General features: G+C 33.9%; 1 protein-coding gene across 5 annotated transcripts in view; it reads right to left on the reverse strand.

The window, feature by feature from the left end:
* Positions 1-16,232, reverse strand: part of LOC143242907 (anoctamin-5-like) — a 31,047-nt gene that overhangs the window by 2,124 nt on the left and 12,691 nt on the right. The window contains exons 7-8 of one of the 5 annotated variants that reach the window (XM_076486523.1): positions 16,061-16,172; positions 11,981-13,434 (exon numbers count right to left, since the gene is read on the reverse strand). The exons of 1 other annotated variant lie outside the window; for it this stretch is intronic. The gene's annotated coding sequence lies outside the window, so the exon portion shown is untranslated. Of the gene's footprint in view, positions 1-8,032; positions 8,358-11,980; positions 13,435-14,679; positions 16,173-16,232 lie in introns of those variants that run through there. 3 more of the 5 variants (XM_076486524.1, XM_076486525.1, XM_076486522.1) reach the window with 3 other exon arrangements.

Raw genomic sequence — 16,232 nt, forward strand, 5'->3', positions numbered from 1 at the left:
AAATCATGGACCGCTTAGTAATAAATTTCATAGCTTCCTTTATTAGTGTCAAAATCTAATGTTTGTAAAATATCTGTAACATCCCTAAACTAAAGAACATACAAATCATTTGGTTCTATGAACGTAAATTTTACAGCCGTCATTTTTCCACAACAATGATTCTCTGAAAAACATTGTTTTATTGGTTTTCAAGATTTTGAAATAATATCTCTATTGATAACACCTGAGATGATAGAGTTGGAGTTTTATCTATAATTTTTACCTGTTATAACAGCTTACCGATTTGAAAAACCTGTTGAAATCTATAGATATTGACTTTCTGTAGAAATGTTAGAGTAATATACAATACAATAGGTAGAACAATGATGATCATTTAATTATGCAAATCCTTTATCCCAATTTGAGCAATACAAACTTAAACCAAATAAACCTTTCCACGTACTTTTGATCGTGTCTATAAGAACAAATAACAAAGAACGGCTAGACTGATCTTCATTATGACGAGAACACTTGACCCTTGATATATACCCAAAAATTATCATAAAATAATCTGTAAACATGTAAAATAATTTAATTACATGAAAAGATTTTCCTCTTCTTCACCCTACATAATCAAATAACTTGTTATTGTGTCTTTCTTTATAAACATGCTCGCTCTCCCACCCGTGGGGGTGTATAATGTTACGGTCAATCCCACTATTCGTTGGTAAAAGAGTAGCCCAAGTATTGGCGATGGGTGGTGATGACTAGCTGCCTTTCCTCTAGTCTTACACTGCTAAATTAGGGCCGGCTGGCACATATAGCCCTCGAGTAGCTTTGTGCGAAATTCAAAACAAACAAAAGTCTTTCTTTTGCTTGTAAGTTTACTTATATGTTAATGGCTGAGAGTGAATGTAGTGAAATCTAAACTATAAACAAGTTATAAAACTGAGAACATTAAATGCATGAATAGATACTTTCATATACGATCGTCTAGAAACAGTTAAATACAACTGTACTACATTACTTGGCTCAGCGATAAGACAAAGGGCTAATAACGCTACAAATTGGGTTTCATTAATTTCGGTGAGAAGAGTGTAGATATCTGTTTGGGTAGTTTTCAACTTAACAACACAACAGTTTGTGACATGTTATGTATCGAGCGACACTAAACAGTCCTTTCAAGAAGACGTAGATAACACACTATCTATCCTCTGGTGTCACTTCATAGAACTATTCATCCACTATCACATTCTTTTCTTCATCTGGATCCGGTCCTTTTTTTGGACTATGGAGGGACAGGTATAACGTAGACCTCCTCCTCCCTCTCTGGAACTGTTATTTCATCTGTACTACCACTAAATCCTGGGTAATTAATTAGCATTGTTACTTTGTTGTTGTTTTACTTACAGTACATTAAATTTTGCCCATTGTCTGCAGTTTTAATTAGCACAACCTATTCATGGGGTAATTTTAATTCATATATTTTTATAGCTTCTCTTTTTTATGATCCAACTAGCAGTCATATACAAACAAACACATAATCCTATTTTTTCATACAACACTTTTAAAATAGAGCTACGTTTGTATCTATGACTCTTTTAGCCTAGCACTGTATTGAATTTTAAGTTTTGTATTTGTGACGTTCAGAGTGGAAAGGTACTTAGGGCTAAGTTCATCATGTATTATGTAACTCTTTAGTTTGCTTACCAGTTCATTTGTTTTAATATGTTTTTATAATATTGAAGCAAGTTATCCAGGGGTCTGTTTAATAGAATTGGCATGTTTCAATAGTTGTGAAGAAATATTTAGTTTGTTGATCGTGGAACTGCATATGCTTTTGTTAAAATACAATGTTGTATTTGCTGTAGTTTGTTGATGTGTGTTTTTGACATATTTATCCACGTTATACAAACATATTCTACGGCTGGTTTTATGTATGTTCTGTTAAGCTCTAATATGTTTCCTATTGAAACTTCTTGTTTGATCATTCAAATTCCTAAGGTAACTCGCTATTTTCCAAATTCTGGTTTTCTGCTATTAATGTGTGGTATCTAGTTTAATTTTGAGTCAAAGTAATCCCAAGAATTTTGCTGATATTGTTACCTGTAAGAGTCATGTCTAGATATAACTGTTGTATTAATTTGATTTCCTTTCTTACAATTTTGTAAATAATATGGCTTGTAGTTTGTATGTATTTATTGTAATTCTCCACTACTGCAGTGAGAATTCTACATTGTTCAGTAATGGTTGTTTGTTGTTGTTATTGGTTTGTCGGCACTCTTCCAGCATTCAAAATCACCTGTCAACTGTGAGAGAAAAGTGTAGTTTGGGTCTTTGAGAGGCTTTTTGCTGACACGCCCCCTATCAAAACGCTCCTAGTAATACAACTCATACTAATATTGTATCTTTGGTAACCTGAAGATAACCAAAAAATGTCGAAATGTTGTTTTCTGCTTTATTAGTAAAGTGTTAATACCCACACCAGCTGTCCTGAGACCCGTTTTAACTTCAAGTAGGTTTCTCGTCATCACGAATTACTCCTTCTGATACTGCCTTCTGGTAATAGTTTGGGAAACCATGACTCACATGACCTGCTAGACTCCCTGATGTATAAGTTTCGACAAGTTAATGACTTAAGTGGTTTGAGAAAAGTTTTTTTACTTCATTACGTAATAAACAAGGACGTTCATATCAAGCAGAATGGTATTAAGGATAAAACGAAAAGATACTTTATAAGAGCTAAACACTATTAGACAGAATTTCATATTAGTCTATGTTTACAAATACATATATTTGAACATTATATAAAGTTTGACACAGGAAGTTTATATCTACTTCTTAACTTTCAAAATTATAGACAGTAAATGTAAAACTAAATTTCAAGATTAATAAATCTGTAGCAGACAAAGGCAGAAATAAATTGATTTTTTAATACATAATTAAACCGAACGTGACATAATTTTAACAGGTAATACAAAAGCAACTAAAGATATAATATGTAAATGAAGTTCAGACCAGGGATTATTTTGATGAAATTAAAATATAATATTAATTAAACTTTAACCTTTGAGATGACCTCATGAGTGTTACTGGAGGTGTTTGTTGATTTGTAGTTAAACACAAAGCTACAAAGTGGGATATCCGCGCTGTGTCCATCAATCTTATATTAAGTGTCCGAAAACATGCTGCTGAGTTACTAGGTGGCTAATTGAAGAAACAGTGAAAGGAAATCAAGAAGAAATAAAATAAAAATAGTAGAACGAGGCAGAAAATTAAAATATTATAGAAAAAAGTAAAATAGAAATAGTAAATTATATTAATGAGCAAGAAAAGTCAAATATCGGGAAGAGAAAAGTGTTTCAAAATTAACAGGTTTAATACTAATATTGTGTTACAAGTGTAATTGTAATCATTTTTTGACAGCTTTGGAAGTCGAACACGACATAAAATATTAATTCACTATCTTATTGTTTACAATAATTGATAAAGTATTAACTACCGATAATAAGTTGTTGAACACAGATAAATATAAAATACGCTATGCTGAAGACACAACATTTCAGACAAGACTCTTCTCGAATCTCTACCTGAATATTAAATTAGTAAACGAAACAGTTGCGAATCTAAGGTTGGATGTAAAATAACAAATAACAGTGTTTACAAACAATCAAAACCATATGTTTGAGAATCAGAGCAATAAATATGTATATACATAACAAAAATACGAATATCAGAAATAAATTACTTTTTTTGAGCTTGTTTGTTATTGAATTTCGCGCAAAGCTTCACGAGGGCTAGCTGCACCAGCCGTCCCTTATTTAGCAGTGTAAGACTAGAGGGAAGGTCATCACCACCCAACGTCTACTCTTTCACCAACGAAGAGTGGGATTGATCGGAACAGTATAACGCCCCCACGGCTGGAACGGCGAGTAAGTTTGGTACGACGGGGATTCGAACCCGCGACCCTCAGATTACGAGTCGAACACCTTAACCCTCCTGGCCGTGTCGGACCTCACTACAGAAATAATACTTCATTGCTTCTAATTTGTAAAATGTTCATCACATATGCATACAGACATGTCCAGGTAATGGGGATCTTACACAAAAGAATAAAATAACTAGTTAAAGATCGTGAAGACTGATTTGTTCTATCATATAAAATTATAGTTACTTTTAGAACTAGATAGATGGCGGGTCTGTTGAAGAAAGAGGAATGTGAAAGAATATTAGAAATCTGGATTTTGGTTATTCGCTGGTTTTTGAATTTGAGACACTGGATAACTGAAAAACGACACATGCACCGGATTTAGAGCGAATATGTCAGGTTGCTCTTCCTATCTAACTCCTAATGACCTATAGATAATAAAATACAGATTAATTTTGTGCTACTTTAATAAAGACTTAATTAAAATCCTTGCATAGAGAGTGTTAGCTCTGCTGTCACCCTCAACTTCCCAACAATTGATTCACCAATAGTGTTACACCACACTTCCAACCACGTTTCGCACGTTCATCTATTGTTAAATATGTTAGTGATATTTGAATGTGTTCTTTTCTACGCCTTTGAAATACGTCATCAAAAGATGTTGAATTTAATGTTTTGTCGTTTTCTTAAATTTTATCTTGTATCATGTGTGCGGTATGTATGGACATATTTTGGGGTTTTATTCAGCTCGAACAGTTATACTGAAACCACATGTTACAGTTACAAAGCCACAGTAGTGCTTTAACTACAGAACTTTAAAACATTAATTCTAGCAATAAAAATCTGAGAAACACTATACCTACTAGTAAAATAAGATGAATACTTTAAAAGACGCGTTCAGAAATGGTTCCAGTATTTAATTCCATCTTGATATGTATTGATTTATTCATTCAACTTTCAGGCCCGGCATGGCCAAGTGTGTTAAGACGAATAGTGGTATTGACCATCATATTATAACACCCCCACGGCTGAAAGAGCGAGTTGTTAGATGTGACTGAGATTCGAACCCGCGACCCTCAGCTCACGAGTCGAGTGCCTTAACTACCTGGCTGTCATTTGGAGGGAAGGAAAACAAAAAAATTCAGAAGTGTGTGGATGATAAAAAGGTTATCGTGATTCATTGACAACACGTAGGTAAATAGGGAGAAAAGAATCAGCTTATGCTACCCGAGAGAACAGATGAGGGACACAACTGGCAGAAGAGGCGATATAAAGGGGTTAGCAGTTATAACGTTTTTGCCTTGCATATATACTAGGTGTAAAAATAGAGGCAGAGAAAAGCTTAGCATAGGAAATGAGTGTAGAAGCAGTTACAATGGTAGATGTATAACAAATAAAATTGATGACTTCAGGAAAGTGCATGGTTGGAATAGAGAAATTTGATACGAGACAACTGAAAAATGGTTTTCATGACACAAAATCTTTGAAATATAGGGTTACAGGCTATTTAATAGGAATAGAGTACAAAAGAGGGGGAGGGGTGGCATTATATGTAATATCTGATTTAGATCCTGTAGAGATTGAGGATATCAAAGACAATACCGAGGAGATTGAATAAATCAGGATTTTTATAAATCATTATAAAGCGAAAAAAAACTTAGCGAGAATCTGTTATAGACCATTAAATGATACTTGAGAAATTAGTGAGAAACTTTCATTGAAATTAAGATTTCAACTGCGAACTCTACAACATGGTTTTGTTAAAATATACATATTTATATATAAATATATTAAATATTCGGAAATTCTCTTGAAAATAAGCAGCTAATTAAATATTGATATGTATCAAATTTATGATATTTGCTAACAAGATTGATAAAAACATTTTTCTGTCCCAACACCAATATATTTTGTTTGTTTATTTGTTTTGAATTAAGCCCAAAGCTACACAATGAACTATCTGTGCTCTGCTCACTAGGGGTATCAAAACCCGGTTTTTGGCGTTGAAAGTCCGCAGTCATACCGCTGAGCCACTGGAGAGCGTAATTAAAATAATACTTTGATTCTTTTATAAAATTTGTTTCCTCACGTAAAGTGTTAACCATCTTTGTTCTGTAACTACAGGAAAGGCAGTTATTTAACAGTACTCACCGCCAACTCTTTAGCTACTCTAATCGAATTGGAATATTTGGTAACTTTTATAACGCATACAGGGCACGTTTTTGTGATAAATAAGAGTTAATATAAAAAGAATGTGGTTTGTGTAATTAGCTCGATGTTTCACAAAAATCAATGAAAGTAGGTCAGGCGGCCCCGCAAGAACAAAGATTAGGAAATTATTACACGGATTTCGTCATATAAATTAATTAGAAGTGTGCAGTTTGTAGTAGTGATGTATATTAGATAATGTACAACATTTACCTCCGAGGTTCCAGTCCCAGGTGTTCAGGCGGCTCTGACAATATCGACTCCTAAAACTAAACAAAACGAGAGGCACACTCGTTTATCCGAGATGGTGTTATTTAAGAACAATCACGAATAAAAAGTCAGTTTCAATAATATCGATATTAAAGCGACAAACAATGATTTATAAAACCCAAACAATCATTCTAAAGTGGTTAAAGCGTAATCTGGGTTCAAATTTCCGTCATACTAAACATGTTAGCCCTTTCAGCTGTTGGAGCGTTATAATATTTGGGTCAATCCTACTATTCGTTGGTAAAAGAGTAGCCCAAGAGTTGGCAGAGGGTGGTGATGACTAGCTTCCTTCCATCTAGTCTTACACTGCTAAATTAGGAACGACTAACGCAAATAGTCCTCGTGTAGCTTTTCACGAAAAACAAATCTATGACTCGTACAAATAATTATGATACATCTATATTCCCGACAACATGCCCAGTTACAGGGCAATAAAAAGTTAAATAAAAGAGATCGGAGAAGGCGTAGGTACACATTAATCAAAAAATGTTGTTTTAAAAAACGAAATATTACATTTTCTCTTCTGTTTTAATCTTCGGTAAAACGTTCCTGATTTTCTTATGTAAAAGCAGAGTTATACGGAAGTGATTATAAATTTAAAATTTATTGTAGAAATATTTGTATAACACAAACTTGAGAGTGCGCAAACAATATTCACGTGCTTGAGTAAAACGTATATTTACAATAACACTCATTACGACTTGTTTGCTTACGTAAAACGTTTCTCAGCCGAAGGGTCCCCGTTGAAATCACCAGTGATTGTTCAGAAGGACACTACAATATGATTGTTTCTGCTATAACACAGGTTGAGCTTTGAAAGACACTCTTTTGTTGATATTATTTGTTGGAGTGTATTAAGAATAATTATACTATTCTAGAGGTTAAACTATATATTGTTTAGTGTTACTAGGGTTAGTTCAAGGCCGTGACATTGGTAAAAAACGAATGGGGGGGATCATAATTATTGATATAGTCTTCAACAAAAGAACTTGTCCCAACCGAAAGTTAGTCTGGGTTTTTCTACAAAATATCTTTTATGATCACGTTAAACTTTTAACTTCTCACACAGATATGAAACAACGGCACGAAACGGAAATCGTTGAGACAGTTTTAACCTTTCTCGAATGTAGTGTTGGTCTGAGACAGTTTTATCTTTGACCCAATCTCTAATAAGAAATCTTTTATGTGGCGCCACCTTTCTCGAATGTAATATTGTCCACATTAACTCTCTCATAGAAATATAGTACTCTAATTCTTATTTTAGATTCCTCGATCATGCCAAATGGTCCAGATGCGGTAAGATCTAGAGAAATATTTCTAAAGTTCGTCAAAAACAACAAGAAACAAACCAAAAGCGAATTACAGAAATAGCCGACTTTTCCCAGTGTTGTCAAAAACATACACCTAAATTTCTCAAAGCTTTTGTCAGTAAACAGAACATAAACATATTGCTCTTTTAAACAGTAGCGTGAGATGTGTGAAAGAAACACACATGTTGAACAAAAACCATTATAGATATTTACCGGATTTTCGGTGTCAAAACGTCCTCTACCGTCTTGTATAAGAATAAAGAAAACTATGCCAGTGCATATGAGATTGGTGATTTGAGTTTCATCGTATAAATAACACAAATGACATCAGAACACATAATTTTGATATACAATCAATTTATTTACAATATTTTAATGTCATACAATTGTAAACAAAACACAACGTATCTAAAGAAAAATTTTCTTCCAACATTTGTCTTTACTTAAGTACATTTTTTTTCTCATGTGGCTCGCTCGTTCTCTCTGGGCAGGACGTGATTTAATACTTAGCGTGTCGGATTGTGGATCCGTGGTTCGCATTCCATTGCACAAACAAATCACGCAAGCACTTTGTGGTTTTCCGTTTACCGTAAGAGTGATGGTCAAATGATGTTATCATAACAGTCCAATAGTTGGTAGTCAAGTGATTTGATTATAATTGTCTAAAAGCAGACGGTAAAATGATGTAATTATAACAGTACAAGAGCTGGTGCTCTTGTGATTTGATTATAATAGTCTAAAAGCTGACGGTTAAGTGATGTAATTATAATAGTCCGAGAGTTGGCGATGGGTGTTATTGAGCAGCTTCCTTCCCTCTAGTGTATCAATTAAAATCTAGGGGTGGTTGCTGTTACATAAATATTAGAAACACCTAATTCTATAAATATAACTTAGCAAACTAAACTATGACGAACAAGGGCTTGTACTGATTTGTTTCAAACTTTGCACACTTTCACCCATTTCTCCCCCACCAGTAATTCAACAACAGTCTGACGCCAAAATCTGGGTTTCAATATCTGCTACAGCTCGCTAATTTTGTGGTTTTGTTTAAAACAACCGTAAGCTTTTTTATGATAAAAAGCTATCAATTAATCTATATATCACAACAAACATACACGTGCGTGTAGGTAAAGATGGGTGGACGGTAATTTTGTGAATTGACAACGCCTAAATTCGGGGTTCGATTTCTCATGATGGGTGGAGTGCAAATAACGAATCGTGAAACTTTGGACTAAGAAAACAATAAACAAAGAAAGAAACAGCAAACCTTACAAATGTAATGGTGACGTCATGGGAAACGTTTCGTGCCTTTTTAAAGGATTACTGACCGTTACTTTGGTATGCGTCAAGTAATAGTGAATAAGCGGGGGCAATAGGTTGAAAAATGTTTTAATTGTTGAGTGAGATTTTGTTCGGAACCTGAACATTCACTGAACTAATATCGCAGATCCAGTGCAAATGTATCAGTGAATGTGAGCTAAGCGACGTCGGACTTTCGATCAGTTTGTTTGTTTTGAATTTCGCGCAAAGCTACTCGAGGGCTATCTGCGCTCTTTCGATCAGAAGATCATAGTGTGCGTCTGGTTGCCCAAAAATAACCGCTCTCCGTTTTTTAGGGGTCTTGGGTGACGATCAAATCTCACGATGTACTCAGACAATAATAGCCCAACACTTACCGATGGGTGTCGTTGATTATCCATTTCCCTATAATTTGAATGTTTAAAATTAAAGATCATTATGTAAAGATAGCGTTTATATTGCTATACGTGAAATATTGAAACATACAAATAGTCCTTTGAAAGCTTTCTCCGTTGTAGACATTTCTAAAACACAAGGTGCAGGTTGGCCCTTTGGTAAAACTCTAGATTTTAGATAAAGTATTTCCTTCTTCCCAATTTACTTTGTAGATACGTTAAAAAAGTGACAATCAATCCCTTATCGTGGACGGAACTTTTGACTATCTGCTTTCCTCTTCTTCTCAGTAGTTCTATTATAATCCGAGGGTCACATGTTCGAATCCTCGTCACACCAAACAGGTTTGCCCTTTCAGCCATGGGGGGGGGGGGGTTATAACGTGATGGCTAGCGCAGATAGTCCTCGTATAGCTTATCTCGAAATTCAAGACAAACCAAACCAATAATTCTAAATTGAGGATGATGGCAGAAAGCATTTGTACCTTTGTTAAAAATATATATTCCCTAATGCATTGTTACGCAAAAATTGTGAAATGGGTGAACAATGTTAATGAAAATAAGTAAATAAATAAAAAATAGTAGATTATGTATTCTATCTTATTAATGTTAAGAATAAATAACAAATCTCTTCAGCTGTATAAGAATCTATATAAATTCGCTGGATCTAAAATTAAGTTTCCCTCTCAAACCTCTTTCTTACTGTATCTTGCAGTTGTCAGCTCCACTGAAAAGTATTGCTATTTTACAAACACTTTTATTCACTTGATGTGAGTTCTCCTTTAGGGCTCTACGGCTGGTGAGTACATAATATAAATATAGAAATTCTAAGTTATAATTTTCGTCTAATTAAATGTGGTTTTATGGAATTATACGATTAATCGCTGTAAAGTGGGCTGTAGTTATCTTTAGAAATGGGAGAGGGCGTCGTTGGTCGTTTCGTCACATATAAAATTGTAGACTGACAATATATGATCCGACCATCATATACAAACTAACCATCATATACAAACTAAACCACCTACAAATAAATCCTACGATAGTCAAATGGATTTCAAATTTTTAAACAATAGAACAGCAAGTAAAGTCAATAAAACCATATCCAAATTATTTAATATAACGGCAGGAGTGCCCCAAGGATCAGTCCTCTCTCCACTTCTTTACATAATTTTCGTCAGTGACATACCTTTTCCAAATCTAACATACACACACAATTCACAATACGCAGATGACATCGCAATCTGGAGCTTCCAGAAACCCAGTAATGGCCATGTCTCGCGTACAAGAATCACTAAACAACGTCTCAACATGGAGCAACAAGTGGAGGGTCGTGTTAAATCCGACAAAACACAAGCAATCACCTTCTATAGAAAACTAAAGAAGCAAAGAAAAATCTAGAAAAATAAATCTATCACTTGGAAACACAACCATTAACATGAGCAAAACATCACATTCCTTGGCGTCACTTTCGACACAAAACTAACATGGAAAACACATAAACAATATACACTCATCAATAAGAAAAAGGATTTCATATCTAAAGACTATAACTGGTAAACAATCAAAATGCGCACCGAACACCATTATACAAATATACAAGGCTTACATGTCCACTAATAGAGTACGGATGTCAAGTAACATACAACATGTCAAACAACACACTCCAAAATCCAAGTGCAACAAAACAAAATATTAAAATCCGCATTCAGTTTACCATCTTTTTACACCAACAAATTATCTACACCAAATTAGTAATTTACCAAGTATAAGAGATAGAATAACAGAACTTTCTATGAAATATTATCGAAAAGCAGAAAACAGAAACAAACTAACGGCATCACTACACAAATTATCAAGTGCACCAACAAAATACATATCACCATACAACATATTTCAAGAATCACAATCCACTCAACAAAGAGTCTAAATACATAAAACTATGTTATTAACATGAATTCCTTTTTTTCAGGTACAGGCAGCACGACAGGCAAAACTTTCGGCGCCTGTCGGGTGAAATGGGTTTTCTCAGGGGTACTCCCGTTTCCCCACATCAAAATCTTCAGGCATTGATTTCTAGATCCCAGCCCAGGCAACCTTTTGCCAGACCCAAAATCGGGCCGTTTGATTTGATCTGAACTTGAATGAATTACATTCATGTTCACATCTACCAACTTTTCTTTTCGAGACAGGTCCCGACCTTTCCTTCTTTCCACTGCTACCTTTGCCTCCACCCAAAAGACCATTTAGTGAGACATTCCCCACCCAAAAGTCAAGAATAATAACGATAATTAATTTATTAAAATAATAATAATAATAACCACTTAATCTAATAACAATCCACGAAAGGGGACGAAGAGGAACTACAAAGTTCTGAACAGTTGGAGAGAACTCTTCAGTTTCTCTCTCTCTAAACTGAACCCCTGCCACGTTAGTTTAGTTTAGTTTTATATGATCCGAACATTAGCCCGGCATCGCCAGGTGGGTAAAGGCGTGCGATTCGTAATCTGGAGGACGCAGGTTCGCATCCCCGTGGCGCCAAACATGCTCGCCCCTTTTAGCAGTGGGACGTTATAATGTGACGGTCAATCCCACTATTCGTTGATAAAGAATAGCCCAAGAGTTGGCGATGAGTGGTGATAACTAGCTGCCTTCCCTCTGATCTTACCCTGCTAAATTAGGGACGGCTTGCGCAGATATCCCTCGAAAAGCTTTACGCAAAATTCAAAACAAACATCCGAATATTATTGTTTCAGTCTGTTGGTAATACATAATTACATTAATTTGAAAGGTTAATTGCTAAACAGAAATGGTTTGGGGGCGAAGTTTCTAATTTAAAATTTAAAAGAAAAAATCACTGGTTATTTCCTAATGTTGAAACATGGCGATTGTTGGAGCATTAATATTAGCTCTTCTTTTCTTAAATGACGAAATAATATATTTCCGAGACGTTTTTAGGTTTTATTGTGTAACTTCTAGTTCACGATGTAGTTTTCACATATTTTATTCTTCGCACGCTGTTTTCTGTGATTTAATGTATTCACAGTTGCTACGGAATTTTTGCTCAATTTCAGAATGTACAAGTTTTTTTCATGATTAACTGGAGTGTCACTACATTAGTTAACTGGACTACTTTCTATCTATGGCATTTTGGTAAGGTAACTGTTATTTGTTTTAATAAACAAAAAAATAATAAAGCTGCTGACAATTTGACAACTGGGAGGTTAGACATCATCACAGTATAGCAGAATCATCAAAAATTGTTTGTTCTCAAAGATGGTAAAAGAAATCTCACTCATGAAAGGGAATATTGAACTTACGGTTATGAACTCTCTTGGATACCAATTTTGCAATGTAAAACAGTGTTCTGTACATCGCTGGAGGCGGTTCGACAAGAAGAAATAAAACACTTCTTTTAAATGCGCCTCCGGTGGGTCAGCGGAATGTCTGCAGACTTACAACGCTAAAACCCGGGTTTCGATACCCGTGGTGGGCAGAGCACAAATATCCTATTGTGTAGCTTTGTGCTTATTACAAAACAAAATCTTTTAAATGCGACTGATATTGAGGAAAGTGGTAGGTGCTCTTCGAGCAATAGAAAACCTTGAGTGTTCTAGAATGTTGTCAAATTCAAGATGTACCAAACTGTCTGTTCAAAAATAACTAAAAAGACACCTAATGTCCAGTATATGACAATAGAATCTAAAGAAAATATACTTTGCTGTAGCTTAGTGCTGATTTTTGTGACACAAAGCACGATATGATGACGTTCAAAGGATATCAAAATGAAGAGCAACTCCTGGTGAAGGTTGTGGCAGGTGAAAGCTGTCTCTCAAGTGGTTTGATGACTTTTTTTTGTCACTGTTTTACACGTACTGGACGTGGTAAACATGAATCCAGAACAAGTTGAATTTTTCTACGTGGTATTCTTGAAATTATTACACTTCTTTCACGGACGTGATCCTCTCAATGTATGAAGAACTCTGGGTTTCAGGATATTTTTCAACATTCGTCAGCGATTAAAAAAATGTGTAGCGGTTTCCTCAGTGTTCTTCACTCGTGTGAATAAATCAAAATTATTTACTAAAATTATTTCAAATAAGAGTCGGATTTAAAAGTAATACAAAATCTTAACACTCCGTAATACAAAACGTCAAACTGACACAATATCACGTATTAATGTTTCACCAAGTTAACTAATAAAGATGTTGTGACAATAATTATACTCAGAGTATCCGATAATAAGGAATTCTTTTAAAAAAACAATCCTTATGTTGCACAAATTATTTGTAATTATGCCAAACAAAATCAAATTATATAAAGATTAATAATATTTCATAAATAGTGGGAAATAAGAAACAAGATATTTATTAATAACAAAATATTTAATTTCTCGCTAAACTTACTCGCTTCGCTTCTTCTTTGTGGGTATTTGGATATGTTTAATTTTTAAATACCCAGGACGGTCAGGTGCACAGGACCTCTTCCTCCATTCCTAGCTTTCATGTCGGCTACTTGTAAGAATTTGTTGTTGTTGTTGTAGATTTTGGGCCAGAGTATTCCACAATACTCCGACCTTTTTCAGGGCAATGTTCATGTCTTGTGTTGCCCTTTTTTCTTCCTTTATCCACTTTTTTTACTTCTATTCCATTTTTATTTATATTTCTACTCGTTTTTTTCACTTATATATATATATATATATATTTTCCCTTTTTTATATATATTTATAAAAAAAATTAAAATAATAATAAAGAAAAAAGGAAAGAAGAGAAAAAATAAATTAAAAGCATAAAAATAAAACTAGTTTTAAGTGTTTAGTGTATGGAAGCCAGCTTGATTTATATTTCTTAAATATATATTTATAGGAGAGAGGTACTTAGGACTATGTTCATCATGTACGTAGTATCTGTCGAGATCACACATTAAAACATTTTTATGCCAATTTTTATTAAAATAGTTTAGTGCATGATGAACAGCAATATGCAAGTTTGCATATGCAATATCTAATTGTTAGAAATTAATTCTACAGTTTTCTTCCAAAAAAGTTTCTTTGAAATCCTATTGAGTGAAGAGATTTTGCTGGAATTTTGTGAATCTGATGTCTGGAAAATTTTAATAGATTTGTACCAGCAGAAAAGTAATATCATCATCCAAGTGTTTTGTCTTCAAGTTCTATTTGTGTTTTATTTGAACAATTTTTGTGTATCAATCCTGAAATACAGTCATTAAAAGAGTTAGTGTAGTTGTTTCAAATGTTGCTGAAGTGAAGTCAGTAAAGTTCTCTCTCTTGAAGATGTATAACTTTTTACTGCACACAAAACAGAATCTAGAAACAAACCTTCCATCTTCCTTGGATAAAAATATGTTAATGTTTAGTACAAATGTTACTTCTTTCAGAATAAAAAATAAAACTGATGGTGAATGTTATGAAATCTCTTGTAATTATTTTTAATGTTTATAGAAGGATAATAAAATTTCTGTTTTGTACTATGAATAATTATGTTACATTAAAAATATTGCATAATGCACTTGAAAAGAATTGTAAAACAACTGTTATTTCTAACTAACCTTCAGTTAGGTTTATAAAAAAACAACAAATTCATTACTGCTTAAAGCAACATTTTTTGTCTAAACCCATCAGGCTAGCTTCATGAAGTATTGGCTTTGACTGCCAAAACAAAAAGAAACTTGCCTGATTTATGCATAGAAAACACTCTTTTTCTTAGTTTTATAAATACAACCAATTGTCCAACAGCAATATAAAAGAGAGTTACACAGATTTCTTGAAAAACAGAAGATAACAGAAGGGTTTGTCATTTGGGTTGAAATTTTATATTCTGGGTTGTTAGTATCTACTATATATATATGTTTCTAACTGGTTGAACAATCTGAATCCCTCACTAGAGGAGAGAAAAAAACTTGTAAATGAAAAGTCAGAGCATCACCAGATTGTGTGAAGAAGTACAGACTGAGAACATATTTAAATATTCATTTTTTAAGTTACGAATTAAATTTTATGTAATACTAATATTTAAGCTATAAAGTATCTTTTCGTACCAAGTTTAAAAATATATATTGATATTAAGTCGTTTAATTAACCCTTTATTGTCTCCACCCATATATCTACACATGCTAGATATCATCTACAGCATTATATTTGCACATGCCAAACATCATTTCCATCCATACGTCTATGCATACGAGACATAATCTTCATCGAAATATCTATGCATACTAGATATCATCTTTACCAATACATTTAACCATGCTAGACATCATTTCCACCCATACATTTTACATGATAGACATCATCTGTACCCATCTATCTATGCATGCTAGGCATAATTTCCACCTACTTATACATGCCAAATGTATCATGTTGCATTCAATTGCCTTGCATCTGGTTCATTATGGTCAAAATGTTGTTGCAGTGATGGAAAATACTTCCATGGATGATAACTTTGAAACTAACTCAATAAAATGGTTGCACCTTGCACAATTTGATATCCCATGTCAATAGGGTTAAAGTTTGAATCTATGTAAAATGGTTGTAACTTGTGCACTTTCATATCCCATGTCAGTAGGGTTAAAGAGACACCACATTGGTTCTTAATCACACATACATTGTTTTTTATGCTCAGTTACTTTGAAACAATAAAGCAAAAATTAACACTTACTTGCAGTATTCCACACTGGTGTCAGTTTCAGAAAGAATATTCATATCAACAGAAAAGTTACTGATACTGAAATCTGACAGAGTAAAGTTCAGAAATCCATTCAGTAACCCATCTGGTGAAATGAAAAATGTATAGAATATATTATCAACAAAACTCAAGTAAAGGTGATGAT

This window comes from Tachypleus tridentatus, unplaced genomic scaffold (assembly GCF_004210375.1).
Source record: "Tachypleus tridentatus isolate NWPU-2018 unplaced genomic scaffold, ASM421037v1 Hic_cluster_2, whole genome shotgun sequence".
Classification (NCBI taxonomy): Eukaryota; Metazoa; Arthropoda; class Merostomata; order Xiphosura; family Limulidae; genus Tachypleus; species Tachypleus tridentatus.